The 13,307-nt window shown below is 40.6% G+C and overlaps 1 protein-coding gene across 1 annotated transcript in view; it reads left to right on the top strand.

Annotated features, from left to right (window-relative positions):
• ASTN2 (astrotactin 2) overlaps nucleotides 1-13,307 on the top strand; it is a 728,537-nt gene that overhangs the window by 571,702 nt on the left and 143,528 nt on the right. The gene's annotated exons all lie outside the window — the stretch shown is intronic.

Here is a 13,307-nt window from a genome sequence, read left to right as displayed (position 1 = left end):
GTAGTTTATTTTCTTTTTTTTTAGTATTCAAAAGGAGTAGAAACAGTCTTTATCTTAATGATTTCCTAAATCCTGGGGGCATTCCATTGTAAATTATGTTTTATATTACAGTTATTGCAGAAGGCTGTAGAGCAGACTCTCAAAAACACCGCGGTTCTACCTACATTCAATCACTCTGCTTGTGTGCATCAGGCACAACGTTATACATATTAACCGCTGTCGTAGATATTCTAAAAGGTCGCAGTTTTCACCTACAATATGCTGTGCATATTGTTGGATAGTTTACGGTTTACCAGTCTCATAAAGCACATATTTGTAAACAATAATTAGCCAAATTCAATAATTAGAAGAGGTTTTTCTTTTACAAAAAATGAGTAAAAGGTTAAATGGTTCTATCTACTAGAAATAATTCACTTGCACATTGTATATTAAAATCTTAATATCAGGGACGAGCACTCACATAAACTGGCTAATGAGGAAGACCACAAGGGACCGTGAATGGGAAAAGTAATGAGACAAAGAGAAGTGTTACTTTTCCCTTATTAAACACAGCATAGCTAGATTACTTAGGCTAAGAGGTTCATTCCAACACTATGCTGCATGTTTTCTCGAGTAATGGAAATCCACATTTAAGTTAACAGTCATACAGATGTAGCATAATCTTCTATCAGGTTGGTAACCACTAAATTAGAGCGGTGGTCTCTAGCCTATAGCTCTGCAGGTAATTGGAAGCTGCAACTCCCAGTAGGTCAAAGACTGTAAAGGCACTGGGAACTAAAAGTTGAAGCAGCTGGGGAGACACCGTTGGAAACCATAGTAATGAAGAGGTTTTCCAGGATTCGAAAAAATAAATTTTTTTGCAGAATATTCCATCCTGTGTGAAAGGTTCCTAATAGCAGCACAGTGCTTCCATTGATTTCAATGGGAGTGAAGACAGCACTCCCACTTCCATCCCTATCCAAGGATGACGACTTGCGGCCCGCTGCACTAACAGTGGGCCGGACAATCAGCTAATGGCTGGGGATCCAGAGCAATGGATCCCCGTTGATCTACTATTGACTTATTCAGAGGAAAAGTCATCAGTTGAAAATGCCCAGAATACCCTTTAAGGGTATTTTCATATATTCAGGGTTTTTTTCATGCAGCTTTTATAACCAAAACCAAGCGTGGATTAAAAGAAAAAAAAAAAAAATTAGAATCTTGGCTCTACACTTTCTCTTCTTTTATGATCCTGATTTTGGCTTGAAAATCTGCATCAAAAAAACTTGTATGCGGAAACATAGCCTAAAAGGGGTATTTCTATTTGAATATTCCTAGGTAACCTGCTAGAAATTATGTGACAGTCTGGTGGGAAGTGCAGGGGTTGCAGAGGTACCAATGAACATAAAATCGCACAAGGCCTACGCATCCTGTTTTTACCAGCTGTTAGAATTTGTACCCAAGACTTGATGGTTAGGTGGGGAGAGTAGGCAACAGAGTTCCCTTACAGTTACCTCAATTCTATTAAAAAGAAGAGAAGATTGCTCTGGCTAAAAAAGCATGCTTACTCTCAGATACCATTGAAAAGACCCACCGGTTTATCTCGGATCCCGAATATGAGAAAAGAGAGCCCTACAGTTAAATGCTGAAAAGTTTCTGCCTATATTAAAAAGTGTAAACATTTCCAGTTCAACTGTGATTTGTAGGATTTTAGGAATAATAAGGCAAATCGGGATCTGAGAGTAAATTATAGATCAGAAACAAGTTCATCTGACTGAGCAGTCAGATCCTGAAGGGAATCAGAGGGGTGTTTTCCAGTACCATAAGAGGTTGGGGGCAAATTGCTGTAGGTGGCAAGATAGAACTGTCACATCAGAAAATAGTTTTTAGGACCTCCCAATATCCAAATACCTCCTAAGGACAAGTAAAAAAAAATAATTTAAATAAGGAAAAAGAAAAGAAAGGAATAAGAGGCGCCTGTTCATGCAAGTAAAAATCGACCAACAGTTGACAGTGAGTCTTCAGTTGATGATTTTTCGCAAAACATTGCTTTGTCACAGAGGAACTTCAAATAATCAATTTGTCTGCAAGGGAAAGGAATGAAAATTATATGAATCTCCTAGATAGTGGTAGATAGTGGTCTGTCCTTTGTTCCAACCTATTCTCCAGGCTGAAGGATATATCCCTGTTTAACCTCTTAAATATCAAGCATGGTAAACATGCGGTGCTTGGTCCTGGGCTTTAATCCCGGCCGATAGCACTCAATGATCGCTATGTACTAAAAAATGAAAGCGCAAGTATTACTTCAATTATGCAATCCGCCAATTACGTGACCGCCAGGTACCCCCTGATAGAACAGAGCTGCAGAGTCCTAGCAGACCCTGATAAACTATGTTAGTGACTGATATCACTACAGGGGATGTTTTCCCCTGTAACTCGGGCCCCTACGGATACCCTAGCTACAGTGGAAAAGTGAGGGGAAAAAAAGACAATGTGAATATACCCCAGAAGTCTTATATGACATCATGGGGGACATAGATTGTAAAAAAAAAGGTACAAAAAAACCCCTGAAAATATAAATATATATTACACACACGCACACACAGAAGAAACAAAATGACCCACTGCCGGCACCAAACAAAACAGTCACCATATGGGCTCTGTAATCCAAAACTATGCATATCAAAACGTCCGAAACAAAATGGAGCCCATTCCCATACATTTGTTTAGCTTTTCACCCCCAATAAGACTAAAAATTGGGGAAAAAAGTCAGTGAAAAATTATTTAGCTAAAGAAAAAGAAAAAAAATAGGAAAGTGAAACCACCTCATGAGTAAAATCCTTTAAAAGTGTCATGTCCTTTAGAACCAAAACAGGCTGGTCCTTAAGGTCTAAAAAAAAATTATGCCATCTCAGTTTTCTTGTAAACATGGCTGAAATCAATGTCTTGATATGGGGATTGACACCGCTGATATATCAGACTTAAGAGTTCTAGAGTAACTATGAGAGGAGGGCCAAAGAGTGAGTAGTGGGGGAAGGCCCATTTACTAACTTAAGACTTAAAAAAAGTACCAAGCTCCCTTTCATGATTTTTAAACATATGGCACCCACTGAGCTTATGAAATTACCAGAAAATCATTTGCCATTCATTAACTTGTCATTTAGCGAATTACAATCTTTGCGAGCATTAGAAAAGGATCAGAATATAGTCATCAAACCATCAGTTAGGAGGGGAAATATTGTCATCTTGGTCTATGATCCATAAGTGGAGATGTGTTCAAACAATTCATTTTTAAACAGGCAACAAGGTGACACTTTGTGCAGAGCAAGGGAAAATAATCTCATTAGCCTAAATGAACAGTTTATGACCCCCACTAGTTCACATTCCATAGACTTTCCAAGGTACATAAGGAACTGTCTCCTTTAAAGGGTCGTCCGATATTTGTGAGACAGTGGCCCGTTTATTAAAAGCAAAAAGGTGGCCAGTTTAAACAGCGTGAGTTGGTTATTGAACTTGTTTCGTTTATCCTAGAGCACGTCTTCCTTTTGATAGGAAGCTCTTCTACCAGCTTATGGGTACACCAATGGGAAGCCCCTTTGCCCCCACTTATGCTAACCTTTACCTGGGCTCTTGGAAGGAGAGGTTTGTGTTCTCGGAATTTAAGGATTGCTGGACTTTGAAGAACACTCTTTGGCTATGCTACATAAACAATGATCTTATCTTATATGGTTTTTCAAAATTTGTCAATTTTCTCAATTTGAATACCCTGGGGTTACGCTTCACATCAGAGATGCAGAATCAGCCATCACATTCCTTGATTTATCAAAATTAGGAGAAATACGGATAGCAGAATAGAAACAATGGTGTTTAACCAATGGCAATTGACAGCTTCTTGAATTAGCGAAGTTTTCATCCTGCCCAACTTAGGAGTATCCTGAATGGCAGTTCTTACATCTTAGAAGAAACTGCACTGAAAACCCTGAATTGAGATGAAGGCCTTGTTTTATGAAAAAGAGATTCTTACAGAGAGGGTACCCCAGGGAGGTGATAAGATATATCATCATGCTTTATGCAGAAAAGAGATTCTTTTAGGCACCTGGGTCCACCCACAACAAGAAGGGTTGATTATTATTATGATTGAGACATATGATGGAAGGTCAAGCTAGGTCTATAAAACCTTTGGGCGCTCTTGGGATTTTTCGCGGGTGATGTGAATTTATCAGATGTTCTTACACAGGGTCCCCCTCTATTACATTCAGGAGGGGAAGGAATTTGGGGGATAGGTTGGTACATAGTCACCTTGGCTCTAGCAGTAACTCAAGAGAAGTGGCTTCACCGTAATAGTCTCAAAGGTACTTATAGATGTGTTGACTGTAAAGCTTGTAAATATATTCGAAAAAGACTATTTTTGAAATGGTCTCTATAGGAATAAAGTGTACCAGTAGAGAATTCATTAACTGTAGGTCTTGGAACATTATATATATGGCAACATGTCCTTGTCCGCTATATTATGTCGGCAAGACAGTCCAAACAGTTTAGAAGACTTATTTTGGGACACATTGCAAACATACTGCAGGGCAAAGAAACACTCTATGCCTTGTATATGAGGACACATCATCATAATGATGTGAATTCAATACATAACCAGGGAATAGAACAGATATGTTTATATGGTTGACGGGCGGACATTGATCAACACCGTCTGAAGGAGACGGCTTGGATTTTTAGGTTGGATTACTGTCATCCCAGGGGCATTAATGATTTATTGCCATTTGCCTCATTTATCTAGATGTACTGTAGACACTATTGTTGGATAGGTCATGGGATACTATGGGAGGATTTAGCTAGGCCCTTTTAGCTTTTGACATTTTTAGAACTTCAACAGGTACCAATTTGTGCCAGGTTTCTACCTGACCTTTGCTACAGTGTGAATTATAGTGATCCAAAGGTCTATGGTCAGTTGTCTGTGAATGTGAGCGGTGTGATTATACTGGTAGCGTGTTCTTTCTGAGTTGCTGAAGTCTATACTAAGATTTTGGGTATATATTTACCTTTTATTTTCAAGATCTATTAAATTTTTTACACACTATTCCCTCATCAGTTAATTACTTTTTTGTGTTCACGGTTTACTAAGAGGATAACATTGCCATCTTATTTAGGTGTTGTAATAATTGAGTTCCTTTTTGATGTTTCCTGTTTGCTACCTGCACTCTAGGTGGCAGAATGTTTGTTTTTTACAGCTCTCTGCAAACCAGCAGTACGCTGAATTCAGCTGCGCTTCTAGCGCATGCACTGGCATGTGCCTGGCATGTAGGGCTTAGCGACACTTATTGGCACATGCGCTCTGCGATTCCCATTGTGTTATGGGGCGTGACTAGGCTGTACTAGCTTTCCAGCATTGCCTAGGTGAACAAAGCCCCCACCCCCCAGGAAAGGGGCACAAGGAGGGCTATAAAACCAGATATTTGGCTGGATGTACCGGTTGTTCCCTTACCGCCAGTCCACCATCAAGACTATGCAGTTCTGTTCATTATTATTTCACTTTATGTCTCACTCCTACCGCAAGTCCACAATTAGGACTTGTGGGTTTACTTATGCCTGAGTTATATATAGTGTAGAGGGCTTTTCAGAAATGGTTTTAGGCATTTTTACTCTTGATGATCTAGTTTGTTCTAACTAGTGAAATGCATTGAGCAGGTCATCTATTGTTAGTTAGGTTGACTTCAGTTCTCTGAAGCTTCTTAGCTTAGGGTTTATGTAGCTTCCTTTGAGTACAGTCTTCTTCCTAAATACTAGACAGCTCGATGAAGGCAGAGATTAACATTTATCTGTTCCTAATATAATCAACCTCAGGTTAATCAAGTAGGTTTCCTTGCATATAGCAACAGTCTACCATTGAGTGTGTGTGTGTACATCTTTATGGTTTACAGCTATTTTCTTTAGAACACCAGTTGTGAGGAACATATCTTGCTTTCTCTCTGGGAAGATTAGATGTAGGGTGTTTTTTTAGGTGTGGGTTATATCTGGACATCCAGACCATCGTGAATCTCCCTCCACACTATATCAACCAAAATGCTCAGGATAAGGCATTGCTAGCCATCCTCAGCAGTTTGGGGGATATTTGTCATGTAGGTATGTATACATTTATCAGCCCAAGAGCTCATATACATTTTCAAATAAAAGTTATTTTAGGGGTTTTAGCCTGACTAATACGTAACCTGCCGGGTCTATTCACAAGATGGAGTTCTGTTTTTTTGGTGTTTTTTTAACCACATGGCAAAAACAGCATAGAATTCAACTCTAATTGCATTTTTTGCTGTAAAATTCTGAGGCGCAAGTTTTGGAGCATGTGCAATTTTTTAGAACTTCCACCCACTCCACCCCATGCCACTATGTTTACATTTTTAATGGTTACCGATAGGAAGCAATGCCTCCGAAACCCAATGTGCAGTAAGCTTCCTGCTTGACATCTCTCAGCAGTTCCATAGAAGGGCATAGTTCGGGGAAATAAAAATACAAAAAGGGCTAGGATGAGAAGAATCCTTTTATAAAAGCGGTTAGGGGGTAAAGGGTACTACTGTAAATAGTATTGGGGCATGAGATAATCTCTGAAGTTGGGTTCCCATTCATCAGTTATGTCGGCCAGAGCCAGACACAAAAACTTATGCTTTTTTGGTTCATTTTGTGCGAGGTCCAGCATCTATAACCAAAAAGAAAAAAGCTGCAAGCAATGTTTTTCTATCTGGCAAAGGGAGGGACTCAGCATCAAGAATGATATGCTGGATGCCTTGAATTGTCCTATAGAAAAATATGGAATCAGTTCTGGCTCTTTTGCTGGCGGGAAAAAAGTACCAGATAGCTGGGTATATGAATACCTACGTTAAACAGGTCTGTGACTGCACCCAATGTCAACCCCACTGGCTGCTAGAACCATGTAGTGGTGATAGAAAAGTGTTATGCCACTTTAATTTCTGGCAGTTTAGCTTGCCTGTTCCTGGGCAGCCACATGTTCCGGCTAGTGAAATGCCACTTACGTGTATTCACAGAAAACCAAATTTACATTATCAGTTCACTATTGCAGTGCAGATGAGAAGATGGAACAATGACTCTACAGCGCCACCTATTGCAGCGTTCATGCCAAAAAGAAACCATGCTCATTTTAACTACAGCAAAAGTCTATTACTTGTAATAAATGGATTTCAGGACTGCAGTTAGCATCTGTTATGTTTTTAATGGAGGATACGATGCAGCAAGAAAAACTTGTCTTAGGCCGGGTTCACATCTGAGCTGGAACCTCCGTTTGGAGGTTTCCTTGGAGATTGGCCTCAAAATACAAGTAGAAATAATGCTTTTTTTCCAGTAAAATGTCGGGCGGTTGAGCGGAAATTGAACAGACCCCATTATAATGAATGGGGTCCATTCGGCGCTTTTCAATTCTATCATAAGATGGATCGATTCGGCCTTGGGATTCCCCTTTCTGGGTCCCCGAATAGATCAGGAAAAAGGAACTTCCAACACAGATGTGTAAGCAGCCTTACAACATAAATGTGCAGAATCTGCCCGTTATCCTCCTGCAGGCAACAGTAAGCAACAAAGTGGCAAACTCAGGTTGTAAGCATCTATCCATCAACTCCATTTACGGTGCATTAACCTCCGCGGGGACATTTAGTATTGTCAAAACATCTGAAAATGCTGCCCCCCCCCCTCCTATTGTGCAATGAGGGGGGGGGGGGGGATTAGTAATTTGAAGTAGTTTCATCTGTTACTATGGCAACAAATGTAATCAATCTAGTGGCCATTAGCTGCTAGTGTTATTAGTGTCCAAATAAAATGAAAGATCCTGATATTGTTTCGATTTTTACTTCATCTTGAAGAACAGCTTTAAAATAAAATTAGCTGTTGTGCGCAATATTTGTCACAAAGTCAGCATTGCCATTAGCAATCAAGTAACACTTTTGGATACAAGGCTAGCATTGATGTATCACAATAAACAGCTCCGTTTTGAAGTCAAGGACCACTCAGACCTTCTAATCAGCGGGTCACTTTAAGTACTGTGCTGCAAAAAAGTGCCTCCCCAATTTTTCCATATTTGTCACACTCAAACGTTTCAGATCATCAGGCTACTACTGTAAATAACCACCGTAATCACAAAATACTGTTTTTACAAAAATTTTATTTACTGGGAAGCAAAAATGCTGTCAGTCTACTTGGCCCTAGAAAAAGTTCTCGGGCGCAGTTTATTTACCCTTTTAATAACTATGGTTTTCGTTCTGCTAAGATATCTTATTGCAGCAAGTTATCACAGCTGGGTCCAATTTTGCTACATTTGTACTTAATACACCAATTAGCCAAATTAAATTGATGGCTGGGTTCAATTTCACCAGCCACATCTAGGCTTGTATACTGCCAAACCAGCTGCATCTATACATCAAATAAAACCTGTTTGGCAATATGAAGATGGCTAGAAGGTCACAAAACTCAGTACATGTTGCCACGTTCTAAAGAGGTTCAAATACAGGTTTGAAATAAAGTCATTGAAATCCACCAGCCTGGGAAGGGTTACAAAGCCATTTGCTAAGACTCCAGCAAATTACAGTGAGAACCATTATTCATAACTGGAGAAAACTTGGAACAGTGGTGAACCTTCCCAGGATCTTATATTTGCCCAAAAATATTTGGAGGATACATACGGGATATTCTGTGGACCGATGAGATAAGGGTGGAACTTTTTGGAAGGTGGGTCCTGTTACATCTGGTGTAAGGGTAACACTGCGTTCCACAATACGATCATACCAATAGTCAATCGTTGTGATGGCAATGTGATGGTCTGGAGCGGCTTTGCTTCTGCATCACCTGGACAAATTGTCATAACTCACAGAACTATGTATTTTGCTTTATAATCAGAAAATCCTGAAGGAGGATCTCCGTCCATCATCACCTAAAGCACAAGTGCAGTTGGGTTATGCAGTAGGACAAGGTTCTGAAGCACATAAGTCCAACCCCGAGTGGCTCGAAAGAAACAAAATTAATGTTCTGGAGCGATCAACTCAAAATTCCTGACTTGAATCTCATCAAGATTGCTGTGGCAAGAGATTAACATGGGAAGGTCATGGTGAAAAACCCTTATTATAGCCAAATTAAAACAATTCTACAAAGAGCAGCGGGCCAAAATTGCTCAACATCATAAAATAAAGAAATTTAAGAAAACCACAATCACAAGTGTTTGATTGCAGTTATTACTGCAAAGCTGGCACAATCAGTTGTTAGATTTAGGGGGCAATTACTTTTTCACATGAGTGATACAGGTTTTAAATAACTATCTTCAATGAAAGGAAGGATCATTTAAAACCTGCATTTAATATTAAAACTAGCAGCTATACCCAGCTTCACCCGAATTAACTTGGTACAGGTGTTGACATGTTATTCGCGCAAAAAATTTTATGAAGTCATGGTTATTTCAGAGTAACCGAGGAATAAAATATTATACACGTAGGGGAGCGTTAGATTCTCCTCAGACTGCATGTACTGATGTCCCTCTGCAGAATGTGCCACCCCTCCCATTCTCCTCACTTTTTACCTTTAAAAGGTAATGCCCCTTCATATTCAAATTTAACCCCAGACTGGAGGTTACAGACCCTTCTTAGCCTTAAAGGCATGCTCCATCACTGCAGTCCATGGCTGCTTCCTTATGTACTTTACAGCCTTTCACTACACACAGAGGTGAGGTGGATTCCTATACACACACACACACACACACACACACACACACACACACACAGGTGAGGTAGATTCTCCTCAGTACATACACACACAGGGGTCAGTTAGAGTCTCCTCAGTATACAAATCACTTCCCTAAGCTTTATGGTTTCTGAGAAAAGAACTGTCATGTATTGCGGATTTTCACAGTTTTTCATGCTTACAATTGAATATCGAAGTTGCAACCCCTTTACTTTAGCTATGTAGAACCTAAATATTGGTCACTCCAAATTTCACGTTTGTTCGCCGCTGGGAAGTTACATAACATAGGGGGACACTTACTTTTGCACTTAGAATTGAATAATAAAGTTGCGACCAGTTTAATTTTGCTATTTAAGACCTATAGATTGGTTGTGAAAAATGTCATGTTTGTATGACACCGGGAAATTAGAGAATTAGTGAGTGAGTCAGTCATGGCTTTCGCCTTTATACATATAGATTAGTTGGATGATCCGAAACATCTAAGGCTTTGTTAACATTCGCTCTTTTATCCGTTAGCAGATCCATCTTTTCTTTTCAAAATAAATGTATAACTGCTGCAAACTGAGCCGCGCCCCCCCCCCCCCCAAAAAAGAAACAGATGGTAGACATCTGTTCTGATCAATTTTTAATGGATACTTTTTGTTTGAAATGTCTCTGTTTTACACTGTAGATGCGCAGCTGCTCTAAACTGAGTCATAAACAGATAGAAACAACAGATTCTGTTACAACCCGTCACTCATTGGCCATCAAAAGGTACTTTGGATGGGAAACATAATTTAAAAAAAAGTCCTGCAGGTCAGTCTTGTTCCGTAAAAATAAAAATTGAAACCAAGCTGAATTGCGACCCATTGAAATAATTTGGGATTTCATGGGATACAAGCTTTACTGCTTAGGACGGAACAGAAAAACGCTGTCATCGCTCATCTTTTGGGCTGCTAAAAGATGAGCGATGACGATCATAGCTCATCGTGCAGTTTAAACAGCAGCCGTTCCATAGCGAACGGCGGGGGAGCGAGAGGAGAGAAATCTCCTGCACTGCCCCGCCCCCCTGGTGGCCGCCCCGTGTGCGAGCCAGCTGTGCAAGGAGCATGTGCAAGGAGCATGGGAGCGCGGGGATACAGGGACGAGTGTCGGGCAAACGACATTTACTCGTCCAATGTAAATGGGCCTTAACAGAGGGCCAAACGATCAGCTGACCAATAGGGATCCCATGTGGTGGGTCCACAGCAATTAACTAATAAAGACCTCTCCACAGGATAGATTTAATAGAATTTGCCCTAAAAACCCCCTTTAACGTGTTAAGTCAAAGTTTACTAAATCTGTAGACACTTTGTATATGTAGAACTACGTTCCACACGTTAAAGGGGTTGGAGTTCTATTTGATTCATGATCTGTGAACATACACCTACAATATATTTGATTCTAGGTATAAGAAGACATATTTCACAGTTATTGTCTCAGGAAAGAATCTGAAGTCATTCCCCTCCTTACAAGACTACTAAGCCTTAAAGGGTTACTCACATCACCGATGGATGGCATGTTGCTAGGATATGCAATCACTTTCTGACTGGGGACTTAGGAGGCCGCAGCCTTACATCTCTTCCACAGTTGCGCTCCCAACCACCTGCGATGTAGGGAAGTACGCCACAGCAGTCGCCTCCACAGCCGGTGACAGCGAGCTTCAAACTCTCATCAGAAAGTAATTGCAGATCCCAACAATATGCTGTTACTTTCTGTGATGGGAATAAACCCTTCTATTATATCCTTGCTATATTCCCAGTACATCGGCCTGATAGCAGCTAATTGCCAGCTCGGGAAAGGTCAACATTGGGGTCCATCAACTGAATGCCAGGCATCATCAACACAAAAGAGTCATCCGCACAGTGTCTGTATTGACGAGCACTTTGCTGTAGGTTCAACCCCCGAAGCCGGTGTCACAGGGGTGTAAGCGCATTTACATGCGTATTTGTGCAATGGGCGTTGCAAATTTGCTCATGCCTGTGCGTCTTCCTGTACATTTTGCGCGCACAACTTGTGCACATTTTCGCACAGAGAAAAGCACGCAAGCATGCTCTCATTCATTAAGTTAATTAGTTTAATGTGCTAATGAGCAGAAAAATCAAGCATGCTGCGCACTTTACCTAAATGAAATGTGCTTGCTAAATACATGCATGTGAACGAACCTACAATGGGTTCAATTCACTGCGTATTGCGCGCGCAAAACACTTTTCTGTGACACAAGCCGAAGTCTTGGGTTTGAGCGGTATTGCTTGCAGATTAGTGTAACCAAAATATCTGAATATCAGGTTTCACTGTTGCAGAATAGTATTTTTCATTAAAAAGTTGGTACTAAGTGAGAGTACATGCTCAGAGTATGTAGCGGTGACTGCTGCTCCAGCTCCGTTCCATAACAAAGTACTTATTAGTTCTTGGGGGGCATTAACCCTTTCCAATCCAATTTGTATTCTGGTTTTCCTAGGGGGCTTACTCTTTTTCTGCTGTTATACAACAGCGCTATACGCTGGCTAAAACCAGTACTGCATGAGGTGACATGTTTGATAGGCTCCGACAGCAGAGAGGCTGGCAATATACAGTAAGAGAACCCGGACGGACGTCTTCCAACATCGGAGCTGTATAGCCTTAAATCATAATGTCTTTGGACGTCAGACAGTGGATTGGAAAGGGTTAAAAGAGGTATAAGGGTGAAGACAAGAACATTATTCTTCCACTATAAAAGGCACTTGTCAGGCCCCACATGGAATACTGTGTACAGTTCTGGACACCGGTGCTCAGGGAAGATGTTGCAGTGATTGAGGGGGTTCAAAGATGGGCAACTAAATTAATAAATGGAATGGGAGGACTGGAATACCCAGAGAGGCTATCAAAATTGAGATTATTTACCCTGGAAAAAAGACAGACATTTACCCTGAACTAGGTGGACATTGTCTTCATTCAGCCCAACATCCTATGTTTATATATTACCATGCTATAAGCTCATATGGTGGAATCTGATGCAGGTTTTTTTGCATGATTCTACCAGCAGTGCGGATTTTGGTTGCAGAAATGCTGTGGAAATGCCGCAGTTTTCCCGCTACTTCTAAACATACCCCTAAAGACTGCTACAGAAATCTGTGAATTTCTTCACCAGCTTTGGTGTGGATTGCAGGCCAATTCCATGCATGTGAAAGCACATAAATATATATTTCCACCTTTATTTTAAAAGGAGACAAAACGAAACCAAACAGGAAGATAGATATTAACCCTTTCCAATCCAATTTGTATCCTGGTTTTTCTAGGGGGCTTACTCTTTTTCTGCCGTTATACAACGGCGCTCTATGCTGGCTAGAGCCAGTACTGCATGAGGTGACACGTTGGATAGGCTCCGACAGCAGAGAGGCTGGCAATATACAGTAAGAGAACCCCGACGGATGTCTTCCAACATCGGAGCTGTACAGGCTTAAATCATAATGTCTTCAGAGGTCAGACAGTGGATTGGAAAGGGTAAAAGGAAGGAAGTGCTAGGACTTTTTTGGTTTAGTGAATTTTCTGTTTAGTGTAGTGTCACAGGTGCCTCTCTGGCCGTTCGTTGT

Source organism: Eleutherodactylus coqui, chromosome 10 (assembly GCF_035609145.1).
Source record: "Eleutherodactylus coqui strain aEleCoq1 chromosome 10, aEleCoq1.hap1, whole genome shotgun sequence".
Lineage (NCBI taxonomy): Eukaryota > Metazoa > Chordata > Amphibia > Anura > Eleutherodactylidae > Eleutherodactylus > Eleutherodactylus coqui.
The sequence above is the reverse complement of the archived record's forward strand: the minus strand, read 5'-3'. Positions and strand labels throughout refer to the sequence as shown.